The sequence below is a fragment of the Labrus bergylta genome, chromosome 5 (assembly GCF_963930695.1).
Source record: "Labrus bergylta chromosome 5, fLabBer1.1, whole genome shotgun sequence".
Lineage (NCBI taxonomy): Eukaryota > Metazoa > Chordata > Actinopteri > Labriformes > Labridae > Labrus > Labrus bergylta.
Window position 1 is genome coordinate 3,917,407 of NC_089199.1, and position 18,956 is coordinate 3,936,362.

Sequence of the window (18,956 nt, forward strand, 5' to 3'; positions counted from 1 at the left end):
CCTTTACTCTCTTTCAGTGCAGCCTGGTCTCTGCTTCACAGGCATGACATACAGACTGCATACAGAGCTAAAGCAGAGGGTGACAAAATGAATTACATTCCCTGCTCAGAAAGAGCAGTGTGATAAGAACAGATGGGCAGATCCACAGTGTTGATTTGTATGCAGTATGGTTGCCTGTTCCCCTTAATGTGAGACAACAATCAACACATCTTGCAGAAATAAAATTGGACTGAATATATTTTCTATTTGTCTGTCTCTCGCTCGGTTGACCTTACTCCATATATGTCTCGTTGTTTTACAGGAAACAAGCTTCAGGATGGCCGAGTGAAATGAATTCAAGCTGAAATTTGAAAACCAATATAAACAGATACTCTGATTAATTAAAGAAAATCCAGGTCAATACTCTTTTAGTACGTTATGTTGATTAACGTTGCTGCCTTTAAATGAAATATGCATTTCTGCTAACATTTTTTGGAATGGATGGAAAGTATTTCCATGTCCTTTAGCTTCACTTCCAGGCAGCATTTGGATCTGTTTATCTCTGGAAAGTATGCTATCAACAGGAGTTTGAAACTACTAGTCACATAACAATGAACTAAAGAGGCACTTCACTAGATTTACACATGAGATTCAGTTTCTATATCATCATGAGGGAAGATTTGGTGAAAAGGCTGTTTCCTATACTGTGCCCCAAATCTGGTACACCCTACAGCAGCCGCAGCTGTCATGCTTGATTCCCCTCAGGGATTTTATGCACTTTCACAAAAGCTGGAGGGAGAATCTTCTTAGGGTTTGTTCTTGTTCATGGTATTTAAAAAATTGGAACACTACTTTTGGACACCTATTTTTTTATGATTATTGCTGTTCTATTTTGTATTTATTACTGTGATAACTACCTGATTCTGATTGGCCAATCCGGTTCAATGGTCTTGCTATCTCTAAATCACAGATGTTAAGAAGAACAAACCATTACTGAGAAAAACACTTGGCTCACAAGGAAAGGGCTCTAATCTGGAGGACTAACTGAAATAACATGAATATGCGGAAAGAAGTCACTGAAAATGAGACAGAAAAACTCAATCAGGTGCTGCTCTGATTCATCGGGATCTGTTCACATTGACTCACTTCACCATCAGTGAAAATGTTCACTTTGGTGTGAGTGAGGAAAGCTAGTTTTGCTCATTTATGAAGGCTACAGAGTTAACCGTTGCTATGGACACAGCTCAAACCATCCAACAGACTAGTTTAGCGAAAGAAATACATCACTTTTAATCATTTAGAAAACAATATTAAAATCTATGTTTGTTTCAAATGATTGATTTCCTAAGTAGTAGGCATGTAATTAGCGGGACAATGTATAGTTGGCAAGTTATATTGGAACCCCAACAAGGTAAGCAGGACCCCAACTTGAAGATACATGATCCTGTACTGTCTGTCTGTTGTCTAGAACCAGGTCTCCTGAGAATGACACCCCATGTCTCAAAGAAATTTTTTGTCCGACAAAAATGTAGGTTAAAAAATTTGACAAATGGTTACCTTTTGTAATCGAGTAGCATTGGCTGCCAGTGTTTTAGCAAACATTGGCTGCAGGAAAAACCGTCCTGAGAAAAGGGCAAAATAAAATCCGTAATGCATAACCCATCGACTCTCAACAATGCTTTAGCTTTAATTGACGACATCTGCATGCAGGTGCAGCTGACAGCCTCCTCGGACATTGTTCCTCAACACTAACTCTATCCACATCTCAAGTTTCTACTTGAATGTAAACAAAGTCCTATGCTAAATGGAAATTAATAAACGCCATGTGGCTGCCTGAAACATTACACATTTAAATAATCTTATGACATAAATTCAAACTTTGTAAGATATTGGCGCCAGAAGCAAGAAAACACAAATACCAAAGCTATACATGAATAACAGGTACAGTGAAATACAAGCTTTTCACTTGTGATGTGCCATCTCTCTCTCTCTCTCTCTCTCTCACACTCACTCAATCTCTCTCCCTCTATCTCGCTCTCTCTCTCTCACTTACTCCCTCTATCTCTCTCGCCCTCTCTCTCTCTTTCTCTCTCTCACTCTCTCTCTCTCTTTCTCTCTCTCTCTCTCTCTCTCTCTGGAGTTTGTTGGTTGGTTTCAGCAGGATCTCAGCATCTAGCCGGCTCGCCTGACAGAGGACAGAGGCAGTCCTCCTCCTCTCTCAATTCCTCCCTCTTATGTCTGTGTGTTTCTGTCTGTCGTCTCCGCATGTATATGTGAATACAAATGTCGGTAATGGAGACCGTTGAGGACCAGAGCTCGTGCTGTCTTTCCCGCCGGAGACACACAAACTCACCGGACGAACACGCCGACTGATAAGCAGTCTTCAAAGGGAAACGCCGCCGCCGCTGCTGTTTACCACAGTGACGGTCGCTGGTGTTTTCCTCCTGTTTTTTTTTTTTAACGACACGTCTTCGAAATCAGATGCGCTGCTTGAGAAGTTACGGACAAAACACGGATACAACCTCCAAGTCATCTTTCACTTAAAAGGTAAAACGACTCCATAGTGACTAAAACTGTTGAATTCTTGCTTCGTGTTAGTGTCTAACAGCCTACATATCGCCCACTGAGTGTGTGTGTGTGTGTGTGTGTGTGTGTGTGTGTGTTTTAGATATTAAGTCAAATATGTCAGACAGGAGTGAACATTTCGTGCAAAGTGGGTGGGATGGTGACTCATGCTGATTCAAACGCTGTTTTTGGACTCAGTATTTACACTGCGTCTATGCGGTGTTTAAATACACACACACACACACACACACACACACACACACACACACACACACACACACACACACACACACACACACACACACACACACACACACACACAACAGCTATAAGGCTGTTCCTTGAACATTTCCCTGGCGCTCTCACAGGACAAGGGGCTCTCTGCTGTCTGTGTGGGTATTAAAACAAAACAACAGTGGGCGATGTGTCCCTGTGATGTTGTGATGCAGCTCCTCCTCCACAGTTTCATCAGCAACATCATTTTCTGACAGGTAAAGAGATGCATGGTGGAGGTTTAGGGGGACTGGGTGGTGTTGGCCCCAGTGGCTTGTCAGGTTAGGTTTAGAACATGTTAGTCACAGACTGCAGGGTTAGTTTGTTACTTGTTAATGGAAGGAAGGAAGGAAGTCTAATAGGAGACTGAGGGCATGTGGTGTCTTGAAATTTGAAAGTATTCTTTATTTTTGCTCGACGGTCTTCCTAGACTTATTTTTATTGGATGGCTGTGTTTCTAACAGAGGTGTTCTCAAACCTTACTGTCTGCTAATCTCTCAGCAAAGAAATAATGTGTGCAAGATTTTATAAATATGAGGCTAGCTCTCAACTGAAATGTCACAAACTCCATAGGGAACTTTATATGTCATTCTCTCTCCAATATTGAACACAAATAAGCATCATTGTATTGGTTATAACACTCCTTTGTGAACACTCTGAAGGGTGATCAAGCTTTTCGTTTTGAATTTGTTGCACTGTTTTTAGGAGTTTTTATAGGATGGAAGACATGATATTATAAAATCATAATAAATCCTCTCTAAATTGCAGGATCAATTGACTGATATAAATGAGCTGTCGTGTGAACTCAGGCGCATCCTTACATTCAGCGTGCTTCCATGATGATTTAGCCCAGACTCCCATTCCCATATTTACAAGGTCAGATACACTACAAATACATGAATCACACATGCTGCTCTGTCCACTCAGCAGTCACTTTCCCACAGCTCAGCTCAGCTCAGAAATGTTGTGAATGGACAGGACGTTACCAGGAGAAAAAAAAAAACACAGAAATGTTGCCAAATAAAAAAAAAACAACAATAAGAAGAGTCTCTGTTTGGCACACTGGAGGAAACAGCTGATGCAGATCCAGCTGTGCTCAGCCTGAGATATAATCAACAGAAATCAATAGTATTTTTCCAAAAGGTTTAATCACATAAGCTCCCATGGGTCTCTCCAGCATGGATGATATGAGACATGCTCGTGGATCCTTTAGTGGGACGCAGTTTCTTTTTATTCCATTAAATTAACAATGGATTTAGGTCTGGCTACCCTTTAAGTGCAGCTTTTCCAGCTGACCTGAAAAGCAGCCTAACTGCTGCGTTAGTGGCCTCAATTTGCTTCTCCTGCAAAAAAAAAAGAAGTAAAAAATGGTAGGGTATGCTAACTCATAGCCATTTATGTCCATCTTCCCTCTCTTGTTCTCTTGCTCTCTCGTCCACTTTCACACACTCTGCCTCTCTCTCTCTCTCTCTCTCCCTCCTGCTAGTGTGCACTCACTCAAACTGTGTCTCATCGCATCTCGTCACTCTCAGCGGCACTCTGCCCTCTCTGCTTGTCTCCGTCACACACACGCACACATACAAAAAGAAGCAGAACAGCCCACAGCCATGTTGATAAAATCTGGGATTTTGGCACGTACCACTCATGCATTAGCTTGTGTCACAATTTGATTGTTTACTCCCTCCCCCCCTTTTTTTCTATCCTCCTCATGTTGTTTACGTCGTCTGCTGTACGTTGTGATCTCTTTGACCTTATAACATTGCTCTCTGTTAATTTAAGTATATAATGAATGCAATTTTACTTGACAGAAAGAAGAAGCACGGGAATAAAACTGCCAAATCCCTGGAGGTACTCCAAGGGCAGGTCATTTCTATTTCCTCTATTTGCGCAGTGGCTTCATTTCAGAGGAATGGTATATTGCAGAGGGCCATTTATAATGTATAGCGTTGCCCTGTATTAAATATCTGCAGAGTCGGAGGTGTATATTGCACTGCTCAGTCAGGGGGGGCACATTACAGCATATTGCATCAATAAAGGGATGAACGCAATATGGAAGGGAATGGGAAAGAATAGTGTCCTTCTTGTGTATAAAGGTGTTGTAACCTTTTTGGTTTGTAGGTAATATTTTGGTAGATACTGTAACATAACTTCAGAGAAGTGGAGTTATATTGGCAGATTGTAGAAAAGGTTCAAGACACAATGCTGATTTCACCGATGCTGAATTTCTAGGATGAAAACATAACAGGAAGTCTACGATCAAGTATAACAGAACGTGAAGCGGCAGGAACAGATAAAGTAGCAGAAGTCTATATTTAAACTGCCTCACACCGGAGAGAGACCAGATGTCGTCATTCTCCCAAAACAGAAGAAACCAAATCTTTCATATCTCGTTGTGTCCTTTTTCAACTTGTTCTCGATAGAGCTGGTTAGAAATACATCACAGCTTCGAGTCTAGTTACAACATGGTTACAGGTTGTTTTGGAAGGGAGACTGTTTTGATATGAGAACAAAAATAAAACAGATCCAGTTTATGTACCCTGTGTTGCAATTTTCAGATACAAGCTTCTATGTAAAAACTGAATCATTTACTCAGTGAAATGTAACCTTCCTTGTTTGCCCTTTATTTTTCAAAGTTATTTGCAGTTGTATTGTCTTAGGGGGAAAAAAAAAGCAGACCTTTCTTAGTTGTCAGAATCTTGTTGGGATGCAAATCTACAAGAATGTAGTCAGAAAGCTGGATAATGCAAAACAAATTAAAATGATTTTTGATTCTGCCCGATTGCCAAAATGAAACTAAATGAAAGCAATATGTCATTCCACAAATCGTGGCAAAATTCACACCCATCTGCTGATTATTTAATGCAACTCTAAGAGTTCCAAAACAGTCTGAAATCTTTGAAAATGTTGAATTATGCTGCAGTTTTTATCTTCTTGTTTTGCTTACTTTCTCTTACTCGCACCGACCTGTCAGACATTCACATGTTTGATGTCTTGAGCACAAATTAGCTGATTCCATCTTTACATAAAACAAGTATTGGGAGAGAGGTTGCAACCCTGATACTTCAAACCTCCCACTTTGAAATCCAACTTGAAATCAAAGCAGTGCAGTTTGGGCGGCTCTGACATCAAAAAATGCACTTTTGACATCAATTAAAGGCTCCACTAGTTGTCCAAAAACCCAAGACTATCCTCTCTAATTAAACCTCAAGGCTCCGTTCCCCAGAGGAGGCGGCAGGATTACAGGAATGGGTGCCAAACCCTCTTTTCACCTGCCTTGCAGCTAATAGCCATGCTAGCCGTGCTGTGCTGGGATACTAGGGCTGGCACAGGCTCAGGTTGGCAAATGGGTAGCTTTACCACTGAGGCTGTTGCAATTCTGAACACAACATGACATGCCTCTATGGCTGGTGTGATACTAGGAAACGCTCATTAACACTGCAAAAAAGGAACTGTTTGTGCTCTTAAAAGTCCAGGATTTAAGGAGGATTACAACCCAGCTGTCAAACAGAAGGATCCTGCAAACAGATGATATAATAGTGCTATTTGTGAGTGTTGTGTTCTGAACATTGATTTCTCCTTGTGGCTTTGTGCATAGCAGATACGGTGTGAGCAATTAAATGTAGGTGAAGAAAGTTACATTTTGGATGAGACTGTGTACATCAAGACTGTGTCTTAAAATGTAATGTCAATTCCAACCCTAGCTTTATCATGCACCAGCTTATCATTTCATTCAGCTCCAGAAATAGGAAAGCATCTTGGAAAAATCAGCATTCAAGCACATTACGCTAATGCTAATCAGCCTATGTAGAAGCCAGGTAATGCAACACTAAATGAGGCTATTGGTTGCACATGGTGGAAGATATATACAGGTACCGAGATTGCATAATGATTCCTTCAAAGTTATAATCATCTTCCTGTTTGAAATTCATGCAGTGCTGTGCTTCATATAAGCACCCACCAAGGAGATTCTTTACAGTGTGGCCTTCCACATTCTCTGTTCTCAACTTAAACTCTGAACTTCAGGGATAATTATGCTATTCTCCACAGATCTGCTAAAGTTATGCCAAAACGCCCACCTGAGGTCAACAGAGGTAAAGGTAGGAGTAAATAATACCATAGTCAGGATTCAGTGTGTTTAATGAATTAAGACTTAGTTTACAAAGGAAATATCTTCATGTCCTTCAGTGATTGGTCCAGCAATCATAAAAACCCTGTCGCCTGCATTAAGACTCAGCAAATGGAAAAAAATGATGAAGATATAATGTATCAGTTGGTTGCACAATTTGTGTAAACAAGTGTCATTCATCAGATCAGATACCTTAAAGCGACAACAGACCCAGAAGAACCTGGATTCAACTCCCATGTGCAATGCAATAAGATGTCCTGCATCAGTTAAATGATCCTCATCTCAGACCTTTTCTTTTCAGCTGCATCATCTAAGAGCAGTAGAACCTAACAGAGTGTGAGAGCAAACAGCTGTGACTGAAAGAACTCAATGGAGTGTGAAATGCTGTTATGATGGATCCATGTTAGGTTTACGTTTGTGTGTCTATAAATGTGGTGTGAGGCTCTAAGTACAGTTTTATGTCAGCCTGTCTGAGCAGTGGATCGAGTTTGAAATCTTGGGAAATGTGTTATTCTCTTTTTAGTGATACATTTCAGACTTATTATGAAGAAAGACTTTTCTAAATCAGATTCAAATAACAATCAGTGTTAAGCTTTCATAGGGTGGAAGATACTTAGGTTTGGTTGTATGTTTTTTGGGGCTATCAGTCAAAAAGACAAAAAAAGATTCCTCAGGTGACAAGATAGCAGAATTGTTACAGAGCACCCTTTCATCCTTTATGATTATTCCAGTGTTTCATTATTTTTGCATGTCATAAACTGATCTTTCTCTGCCGTCTTTTCAACCACCACTGCACTATCAATTCCCCCTAATATGGGCATAAATGCGTCCTGAAATTCTTTTTTAAAAAGAGATGTGACGTTTCACTTGATGCTTGATGATGAAGCAGAACAGACTGTGCTATTGATTTGAAACTGAGAAAGTTTCCAACCAAGTCGTGTTTAAAATATTAACCGACCAGACTGAGAAATCAGATACCAAGTAGATGGAGTTGGAAAGATATCAATTATTTAGATTTGAGTATCCAAATTATTCAGTCATGGAGAAATTCACAAGAAATTCCAACCTTGACAGTAAAAGCTGCTAAACATTTGCAGAGATGTGACGAGGAAAGTAAATAGCATTGCTAGTAGTGATATTGAAAGAGAAGTTATTCCTGTTTATAAATAAGTGGTTGAATCAAAATAACACATAATGTTGGCAGGGCTTTTTGTTGTACTTTAAATGCACTCTTATTTCCTTATTTCCCCGTCTTATTCAAACAATTTCTCAAATATCTTTCTGCATTTTCTGTTTTTTCCTTCTTCCTAATATCATTCCACACGCACCCCCCTATGACCCCTCAACCCACTTCTGCCTCTTCCTCCTTCTCCACAGAGCCTCCTCTTAACAAGGCTGTTCCACACTGGGGCCTGCATTAAGATGCAGACCCCTCTCTCTGCCGTTCTCTCTCAGTGGCCTTAATCCTTTCCTCTCCACTGCTATGAATGATAGCCTCAGCAGCTAGCCCCCGGCCTCTGGCGGGCACAGGCCCATTGGTAAACATAATGGAGAGTAAATGGCGGCAGTCAAAAGATGCATCTCAGTGAGGAGAGGTCCGACTGTCAGCTGCTCATGAGCTGGAAGAGAAATGAGTCCCTGACAGGCCCAAGACTGAAAAGTAAAAAAGAAAAATAAGAAATGTTAAAGTTTCTGAATGGTGGCATGTGTGATAGCTATAGACTCTAATTATTAATGGATGAAGCCTGAGTGACGCCAGCCATTTGTTACGGCAGGGGGCTCCGGAGGCTCATCGGCAGCAGCCGCCATGTTGGAAATGCTGTCTCTGCCTAACTTTCAGTCAACCTAAAGACATAGAGCTCAGTTGGGTTTTAAGCCTTTCGACAAACCGTAACATCGCGCCCACCTGTCAATCATGTCAGCTACGCGTCTAACTATGTATAACACATATCATTTTCAAAATCAAAACCGAGCAGTTTTAAAACTCCCGCCTGACTAGAGCCGACCTCAAGCGGACACTTGACAAACTGTAGGATTTTGCACTCCCGCATTGGCTTCAATGTGCAAGACGGAGGTTACCACATGGTGATAGCAGATTTCCAAAAATCACTTTGTTCAATCATTCTTCCTTGGTGTGACTCGATCCAGATCTGTTCTCAGATTAAAATCAGATGTGAAGATTTTCACAGTATTTGCAAACTATTGTGGAGCTGGGTCTGTTAATATCAGCTGTAACTGTTATAGTGTTATCAGAAGGTCTGTGTGTGTGTTTTTGTCTTTGCACTCCTGCCATTCATAAATAATGAGGGGAAATTTTGTTTGCCTCAATATGAAAAGCTCAGACAGACATACAAACTGCACCTGCAGCTGCCTTTATAGTGTGATATTAAACAAAAGTATATTTTTATTGAGCTTCACCTCTTTCTTAATTCAAAGCTACAGTTATGAGTTGGATCATCAGAAAAAAACCTGATGTCATAATTGTGATTTGCAGTGCACTAAATATTCTTTAAAGTCTTTGTAATTATGTTTTGGCACTTTAACCAGTCCCTCAAGTATGCCCTGATGTTGCTATCACAACAATTAACACAAATTCAACCACTTCCTATGCATGCTTGTGATTATTAATTCCACCATCCTGTGTTGTAAAATCTTAGCCGTCTCATGATGCTTCTAGTTGAGCCTGTCGACCAATCAGAGGTTATTTTACTGATGTGTTTTTCACCGCTGATCCCAGAGAGGCATTATGTATTAGATATTCCATTGTTCTCAATCACTCTACACGTGTGTAGCAGCTAAAATAACCACACACACATTGTCCTTTAAGCACAAGATGTCTTCTTGTACCTGATATTTTGTCATTTTCGCTGCACTTTAACTTTTAGTTTTTTTTCTTCTTGCTATTTTGACAGACATTATTTTTATAAAAAGGTTTTGGTGCTTTGAAGAAAACTACCAGAGGAACTTTTTATCCAAAAATAAAGAACGTTTCTAGAACTGCTGTGATCCAAAACCTTTTTTTGGTATACCACAGTTTCAAATATTTTTACACTAATCATATTTCTACAGCAATTTCAATGCTTCAAAATATCACAACTTGCATTGAGATATTTTTTTAAAAGATGCCTCAAAATCAGGCTTCAACAAAAGAAGCCTGCGTTATCATTGAGGGAGTGTTTTCTGGTGTTTCTCAGTGGTATCAGAACTTATTTGAAAACAACACTACATCCTCCTTCAGGGAACCACAACACACAGAGTCCCTGATAACTTATGCCACTGCTTCCTTTCTCCAGAGTGTTTATAAACAGTCAGACCACTTCTCCAACAGATAGAGCCTCATTGGGATGCATAGCCCAACCCCCCACTAAAGAATGGAGTAAAAAATAAATTAAATTAGAGGACAGCAAGCTCACCTCTGTGTTCAATTTACTTAAATCTACTCTCATGGCCTCGCTAATAATCATCCCTCTCTTTCACACACGCACACATACCTCGTCGAGAGATGAATAGATTCACTTTATACTGAATCCTGCATAATAACGTTGTCTGTGTCGCCTGTGCAATGTAGGTGGGAAACTTGTCTGACTGATAAATCCCAAAGTTGACTTCTATTGTTCTGTCTCACTTTTTAAGAGTTTATTGGGTGGGTTAGTGTGAGAGTATTTTTAGGGCTCCTCCATCACAGTGACACATCAGAGGCTGCACAGCTTTACCTAAAATGAGACACAAAGGCGTTGGGTTTTACATTTTAATAAGAATATTTTTAGAGAATACTTTAGAAGACATGGTTTTACAAAATGTTCATCTTTACTGACAGGGGCAAGGTTTTTGGTATCAGTTGTTTAGTTTCCATTTTGCAGTCCAAGTATCCACTTTTGTTTCAGCTGGGACTGGTAGCATACAGGAAAACAGTCCGTAGAGCAAAAGAGGTGAACCACATCAGCTGAAATGCATCCTGTAACCCAGTGGCATTCACCAATCAATCAATCAATCAATCAATCAATCAATCAATATATAAATAAAGCTTTATTTATTTAGCATCTTTCCTACAAATCAAATGCAATTCAAAGTGCTTTAAAGCTTTTGTAAAATAAAAAGAAAAAAAACATGAAATAGGGACAAAACACACCAGACAACTATACAATGGAGCTTTGGTAGAGATCTCTTAAGTACAACTCAATTTTCCCTTTTCAAGTAACTAGTGGGAATGTCAAACATGGAAATGCCCTCAGGAACCCCTAAGTGCTTATTTAAGTAGAAGCTGGCCACTCCAGAAGCTCCAAAACTTGGAGCTGTGTTATTTTTTATCACATAATAGTGACATGGTGCAATGGCAGGCTGTAATAGACTGTCAACCATGTGATTTATTATGATATTTTGATAATAAAAGTGTAATTTTTTAAAAGGGCAAGGTAACTATGATGTGTACTAGCAAAAACCATCATAGCGCACCTCTGTCGATATACAGAATTCTCTGATCTACTTTCCCCACAGTGTTACTGGAGGATTGTGTCACATGTTCTAAACATTCTTATAATGTATCACTCAAAGTTTTAAACACACACACTGACTCACACAAACCCTAAGCTTTACAGTCTAAAAAAAACTGGGATGTTAAGAAATTAATTATACAGCTTGACCTTGACATTCACAATGATCTGTAACATTCTTTCAAACACTTTCATTAGTCTCGTATTGCTCTCCACAGCCTCCTTCCACCTCTCCTTGTGTGTGTGTGTTTGGAACTCTGTCGGCCTTAATAGTGAGGTTTTTCCACGATACTAAATCACAAAGTAATAACTGTGTAGTTAGAGCTGCAGCGCATCTTCTGCTAAAAGCGAAAACATGGAGAGCTGTGAACTTCACTCAGCACTGGTCAAATCGAACAAAACAGCTGCTCTTGAGCATCTACAGAACCTGCCTGTTTCTGTTTCCTTTTTTTGTTGAAGGCAGCAGTCTCTTGTCATCAAAGGTCACTATCACTGCCATTCACATAAGAGATTGCATCCTTTCCTGTCTAAAAGGGGAAGGTTTAGCTGTTTATCTGTGATTAAAATAACTATAGTCTAATGAAACCTTTTAGTACAATAACAGAAAACCCTGGATTATTACAAGGGAATGAGCCACACAAGGTGAATTTTCATGCTCTAGACCGAGATGGGTGCATGGCATGCTCCCACTGGAAACGTTTTTCATATTTATGTCAGATATTTGTACTATTTTATCATAAAATTTAACATGAAAATTGATTGAAAGATTCCCCCAAAAATCTATAAATCACTTGGGAGAAACCTGATGATGAAAAAATCCTTTAGAGCTTCCATGTATTTAGTGTCTAATAGTTTTCCAATTATTTGTTATCATTCTGAAACCATAATACAACATTTTGGCTTTTTATATCCTTTCCAAATTTCGAAAAGAGACAGTTTGCTTTTGCCCAATAATTGACAGATATGATGCTGGCTCTAGACCGACCCTGCTGTTACACCAAGACACAACTTTAAGATGCTACATAACTGTTGGTTATGTTTTTTGTGTCATATCCTTGTGTTTTCCTTATTTATGAAAGCAGAAGATGATGTTGCTTTTCTTTTAGAGTTTGTTTGTTTGGGTTTACTTGGGAAATATATATTGTGTTTTGGTAGTCTCAGCCTGTACACACTTAAAAGTCAGCTTGTACTTTCACAGCTTTGATTTTCAAAATGTTGCCTCATGATTTGATTCTTGATTCTATCTGTGTTCTTTTGGTCTATTTTGATTGTTTTGATTCTTTGATATGCCCTGCTTTTTAAATTATAAATAAACCTGCCGTGGCTGTTTGATACGAGTTGTTTTGGAGTAATTATTGGATCCTCTGCAGCACAGACCTGTGGGTGACTCATAAAGGATATCACACAGAGAAATGGAAGGAGGAAAGTGAGAATGGTGGAGATAAATACAGACAGAGAAACTGCCAGTTCAGATGCCAGCTCCTGACAAACAAACGAGCAGTGATTAGTGCTAAACCTCAGGAGACATAAACACAAACCTCATGTGGTGTGTTAATAAATGCACCAGGCCATGTCATTATGCCTGTAACTATGAAACTACTGAAGAGCTTGTTACCGCACACAGCTGATGTCAGGAATTTATTTCTGCGTACTGTTCTCTGTCAGTGTCAATCATGGTTTTGTTCTTTTTTCCATTTCTTTGTAAATACTTTTCTCTACTCGCCCACCAGAGTACCATTTCCATAAAATCTGAAGCTGATGTCCCTTTAAATTAGCAGGGTGCCCAAACGTTTGTGAAGCAATGTTCATCTTAAGTATATTTGTATAAAATAGACTTTTTATACATTCATTTTGTTTGTATTTGTGTCTTATTAAGTGTTCATTCCTCTGTACCCACCTCAGTGTTACTCTACATACCTACAGGTTGGATTTAACTTAAAATGACCACTAAACACATAAAAAAAATCTAAGTAACGTCAGCATGCAAGAAGATTCCAACAAACTTTGAGTTTTCAGTGTGTTGTAGTGGCTCTTGGACTCTCGACTTTTTTTCTCTTGGCTATGCAAGTGGATTGGCTAAAGGTATTGCAATGTTGCGCTGACGGTTGGTCGGCTGGTTGGATGGATGGATGGTTGGATGGATGGATGGACAGTCAGACAGTCACCCATTCTAGGGAAATACCTGAACAATCTAAGGGTGTGTTGGCATATATCCTTGGTGCTTGGAAGCTGGGTCTTGCTGATTTTCGTGATTCCTTGACTTTGCATCAGCAATTTTTCAATTAACCTAAAATATAACATACATGAATACGGATCGATAGGTATAAACTTTTGATCTTGTATTTGCAGTTTGTCAGATTATCTTGTATTTTTGCATTTTTTTGATTAGCATGCCTAACTTAAAGTGCAAACTCTTACCCTAATTCTAACCAAATCCTAGGGTACTAACATAGGTGGCATCTCCACTCTCATTGAAGCCCCTCCTTCTGGCACTCCCACTTTCATCAACCCAGGCTAAATGCACAGTAGCTGTAATTCATAACGCCCTTGAGTGCACTAGTTTTTATATAGGCCCTTTTTCCTCTTTTGAATCTTTGCCGTTTGTAATAAATGGCTCCCCACTGGTCCTCTGTATACTCGGATACAGACCCCTAAAGCTCAATACTGATTTCATTACAGAATTCTCTGATCTACTTTCCCTAATTACTCCTAAATTTGATAATATTCTCATCCTTCGTTATTTCATCTTATATATTTGCTCTCCCTCTAAAGCATTGACCCGTGATTTTATGAATGTATTTGATTCCTTTGGTCTCCAAACATCCATGACTGGCCAAACCCGTGTTAAAGTCCATCCCCAACCCCTTCATAGAAGAGTTTCACTAATCTTATCACAAGGCAGTCATTTTGCCATATGTTTCTCCTCTCTGTCCTGTTCTTCTCCATTCTCGGACTATACATTTATCCACAGCCACCAAGTTTGTTGATGTGTTTAAGGAGGCTTCTGTTATGATGGGCGTAGAGGCTTCTCCATTTTCTATTAGCAGGGTAAACTTGTCTTGCTGTTTAAAAGTGCTGTATTGGCCACTCTTGATTCAGTTGTGCCACTCACCTTTAAAAATCACAAGTCTTTGTTCTCACCATGGCTCAATGACAGCACACGGGAAATAAGTAGAGCATGCAGAAAAGCAGAGCAGAAGTGGAAACAAGCTGAATTTAACAAATATAATTTCCAATGTTGAAGGAACTGCAGGCAGTTAGGTATGATAGAGATCAATACTTTTCAAAGATCATTGATGAAACCTGCCATCCCAGAGTTTTTTTGAGTGTTTTGAAGTTAGTCACCTCCACCCCTTCAATCTCCAGCTATGTGTCAGGGTTGAAATGTCAGGAATGTCTTCACTTCTTCAGTGATAAGGTGTCTGGCATCAGAGTAAGTATAAGTCTACCTGTAAATAACCTTTTAATTCTCTGTAAGAGCATGTCACCTTGATCACATTATCAGAACTTAATTATCAGTCTCAGTTTCAATCTCAATCAATCAATCTCCTCAAAGAAGTTACAGACACCATTGCCCCTGCATTCTCTTAATTATCAATAGATTTTTGGAAAGAAGTCATCATGTTCCCCAGTCATTGAAACATGCTGTTGTTAAACCACTCGTGAAAAAACAAACAAGTTTAGATCCTACAGTCCTCCATCACTTTAGACCGATCTCCAAATCCCTTTTATTACAACACACTCACAGCCCTCAAAAATTGTCTTCAAGACGTCAAATCTTGGATGGCCACAAACTTCCTCCAGCTCAAAAACGATAAAGCCGTTTTTTTTGGTTGGTCCACAACACTTGACAGACTCAATATCCCCTCATCACGGCAACTGCCCCAGCCCCTAAAATCTCAGGTAAAAATCTCGGCATTAAATTTGATTCAGCACTTAAATTCGACACGCAAAAAAAATCAGGTTGTAAAATTAAGCTTCATGCAGCTCGGATCAATCTCCAAATTAAGACCCATCCTCTATCATTCTGACCTGGAGAAAGGTATTGATGCAATTATATCCACTAGCATCGATTACTGTAATTCACTTTATTTTGGTATCACTCAGTCATGTCTTTAGCTCGTACAAAATGCAGCAGCCAGAGTTTTAACACGGTCAATAAGAAAAGATCACTCCAATTCTTGCCTCCTTACACTTTCTACCCGTCAAGTTGACAATTGATTTTAAAATACTTTTGACTGTGTTCAAGGTGTTAAATGGACTTGCCACCGCTTACCTTCCAGAGGTAGGCCACTCCTGTCACTTTATCAGCCAGTAAGAGATCATCTGACCAAAACCTTTCGTCCATGCTTAGATTCAGGACAGGGTGTTATGGGTATCGAGCCTCTCTTGTTGCTGGACCAAAATTATTGAACTCTCTACCTCCCAACATCTGTATCTCACTAACTATTGGTGTTTCTAGAGACCTTAGAAAGTATATCTACTCAATTGCCGTACACTTGAAATAACCCATCAGGCTCAGGGATCGATAGCTCTGTAAGTTTTGTGTTACACTCTACATAATTGTTACCTGTTCTTTCATTTTGATTGTTGTTTTTGTCTGTTACTTTCTAATGCTTTTCCTATACTTGCTGCTGAGCACTTTGGATCAACTGTGTTGTGTGTAAAGTGCTAAATAAATAAAGTTGAGTTGAGTTGAGACAACGTGCAGCTTTTAGATGTTGGACTTTGAGTTTTGTGCCTTATGTCGGGGACCAAACAACCAATGAAAACTTTGCCTGCTAAGACTACATAAACCAGAGTTTGGTGGACTATTAGAAGAAAACCCAACATTTAGCTCAAAGTGTTGCACCAAAGTACATCTGCACTAAAGTATGTGGTTCCTGATTCTTTTCTTTTGGAAGAATTGTAATAATTTCATCCCTAAATACAGATGTATAAAAGGAAATCATGTACAATGCTTCTCATGCTTCTCTCTTACTACCATAGTATTCAACACTATTATACTCTACAAATACTTTATTATGATGCTTTATAGCCTGACCTCTATGTGATTCACATACATAAAATGAAAACTATAGGAACTATAAGGAACTTAACAACTTTCCTTGAATTAAAAGCCCAGATGAGGACTTCAGGGTACCTTTCAGTAACTTTACAACCACCAATAAAGGTCACTCTTCCTTTGAAACTTTAACCTTACAGCACGTGGTGTTAATCTGGTCACACACGATTAACAACGTTATCAATGCCAGTCAAATCATAAACAGTCCTGATTGAATGGCCTGAAGCGACCTTGGATTATCTGAGGAACGAGCAGCTAATTATATCATCCGTTTTTTTCTGCACAGTCACAGTAGCTCAGAACCAGAGAGCTAATTCATGCTAACCTTCTTCGCTCGCGCTCTCTCTTCAGGCTGACTCATTGACAAACTGTCAGTGCATTTGAGAAGTTGTGTAAGGGAAGAATAAGCTCTCTTAGGACTGGAGCACTTATTATGTTACACCAGCTTTTTACAGATCCAATGACAGATGTTAGCAGTGTGGATGTAGTATCTCAATACAATATTTTCAGACTTCTGGGTAGAAGGAACCAATCATTCATACGTCATGAACAATCTTTGTCTTGATACATGTTTTGCTCCTTCGGCCAGCCATTTGTTATTGTATTAATAGCATGACTGCTGCTGGTTGTTATAATGGATAAATGAAACAGCTCGTATGTGGTTTGTCCTGTGGGGGCAGGAGGACTAAAGTATGAAGACTGTAATTGATGTTTTGATTTAACAATGTAACTAGACCACCATAATAAGTCCTCAAGCAGAGCAGAAAAGATGACATATTCAACATACACGGCATAAAAATAGAGTTGGTAGAAACTGATGTTGATGGTATTCACATTCTGTTAAAGCAGTTAGCTGACATGTATTAGAGTTGACTCAAGGCTAACTTCAGTGTAACAGGGCAGATATATAACTGCAGGATAAATATTGTCACTGAGATCAGTCGGTGAAATCTTTAAATTACTCACTAGAAACCGATGTCAGAGTTTAAGCCATTGGGGGGGTTCAGTGTGCAGAATGCTGTACTGTCAGCAGAGGAAATAATTCATAAAATATCGTTCTCCACCCTTTTTTTTTCATTACAAAAGCTATAGCAATCGATGGGTTACAGGACGACTAAGTTAGAATTTATACTGGCATAGAAACACATTAGCAGAATGCATCACCTTCTGAAGACTTTCTGCCTTGAGTAATTCAATAATAAACGTGTAATACAGCATCAACATAAATTCCCCATCATGGGGAGAAAATCAAACCGGGTGTCACTGTTAGTGAACATATATTTCATGCCACTTGCGAAAAGATTGGAGCCAACCTGATCTCACGGAACACTTGAAGTAACTACAGTTTAACAATGAATTTCAAGTATTTAAAATCGAATCAAACTAACAACAGGCTTTTGCAACACCACTAACAGTGCAGGGTGCCTAAGGGGTTGTACAGATAGCTTCAGGCACTATTAAGTATTTCAACACAAGCCCCCTCACAAACATCCTGTGCTGTCTGATTGGAAACAAAGAACATTTAGAATTTAAGATATGAAGGTGATACAATGAAGGCACTTAATTATCTTCTCATACCTTTATATTTGAAAAAGACAGAAAGAACCAAAAAATGGACTTGCAGTTTGCACATTTTAATGAACTTAAAACATTTTTGAAACTACAGATTTTCCAAAGAGGCCTTATTTGTGCTTGTAGTCCATACAGTTCAGGAATAGCATGAACTTTTGTCACCATACGTGTGAATATGAACTTTTAAGCCAATTATAGAAGATGCTGTAAACTCTAGGTGTCACAGAATAAAAAACTCACAGAACCTATGCACAAAACCTATACAAACTATGAATTCCAAAACATAAAGGCTTGCAATAGTTGAAAAGGCTAAAATGCAGCGAAATGCAACGACCTGCAACAAATTCTACTAATCGTATAATACAGCATCATAAAAAGCTTTGGACTGGGTGCCTTTGCTTTTGAGAAACATGCAGTTTAATATGCTGATCCCATGCAAACTAAATATCACATTCAATGTGCAGCTGATGTGAATATCACTACTGAGCATATCATTAACCTTTTAAGTGCTGCATGATCCATGCTTTGTGGTTTGTGTCAGGGATAATGATGCTCCCTGATAGCTGTAATTGAAACAGGCTCCATTGATCATACTGATAGTGTCTTATTTAAAGTGAATGAATCACTCTCATAATATGTATTCATTCTCTATGTGTATAACTGCAAGCCATTTCTAATATTATGAATGTCATGTCACTGCATTCTTTGTTACTATCTCATATGAATCTGTAACCTCCATATTGTGTGTCCATGACCTGATTTTTCCCCATGTTCATTGTGTGTGTTTGCTTTGAGGCTTTCCATCGAGAATCAGGCCTATCTACATTAATGCCATTATAGAAGAGATTAGAATAAAATCATGCCTGAATATGAGCATTTGTTTATA

General features: G+C 39.1%; 1 protein-coding gene across 4 annotated transcripts in view; it reads left to right on the forward strand.

The window, feature by feature from the left end:
- The first annotated feature begins 2,124 nt into the window (after positions 1 to 2,124).
- Positions 2,125 to 18,956, forward strand: part of dlgap4b (discs, large (Drosophila) homolog-associated protein 4b) — a 113,667-nt gene continuing 96,835 nt past the window's right edge. For 2 of the 4 annotated variants that reach the window (XM_020646881.2, XM_065954582.1), the window contains exon 1: positions 2,127 to 2,526. The gene's annotated coding sequence lies outside the window, so the exon portion shown is untranslated. Of the gene's footprint in view, positions 2,527 to 18,956 lie in introns of all 4 variants that reach the window. The other 2 variants (XM_020646883.3, XM_020646882.2) reach the window with 2 other exon arrangements.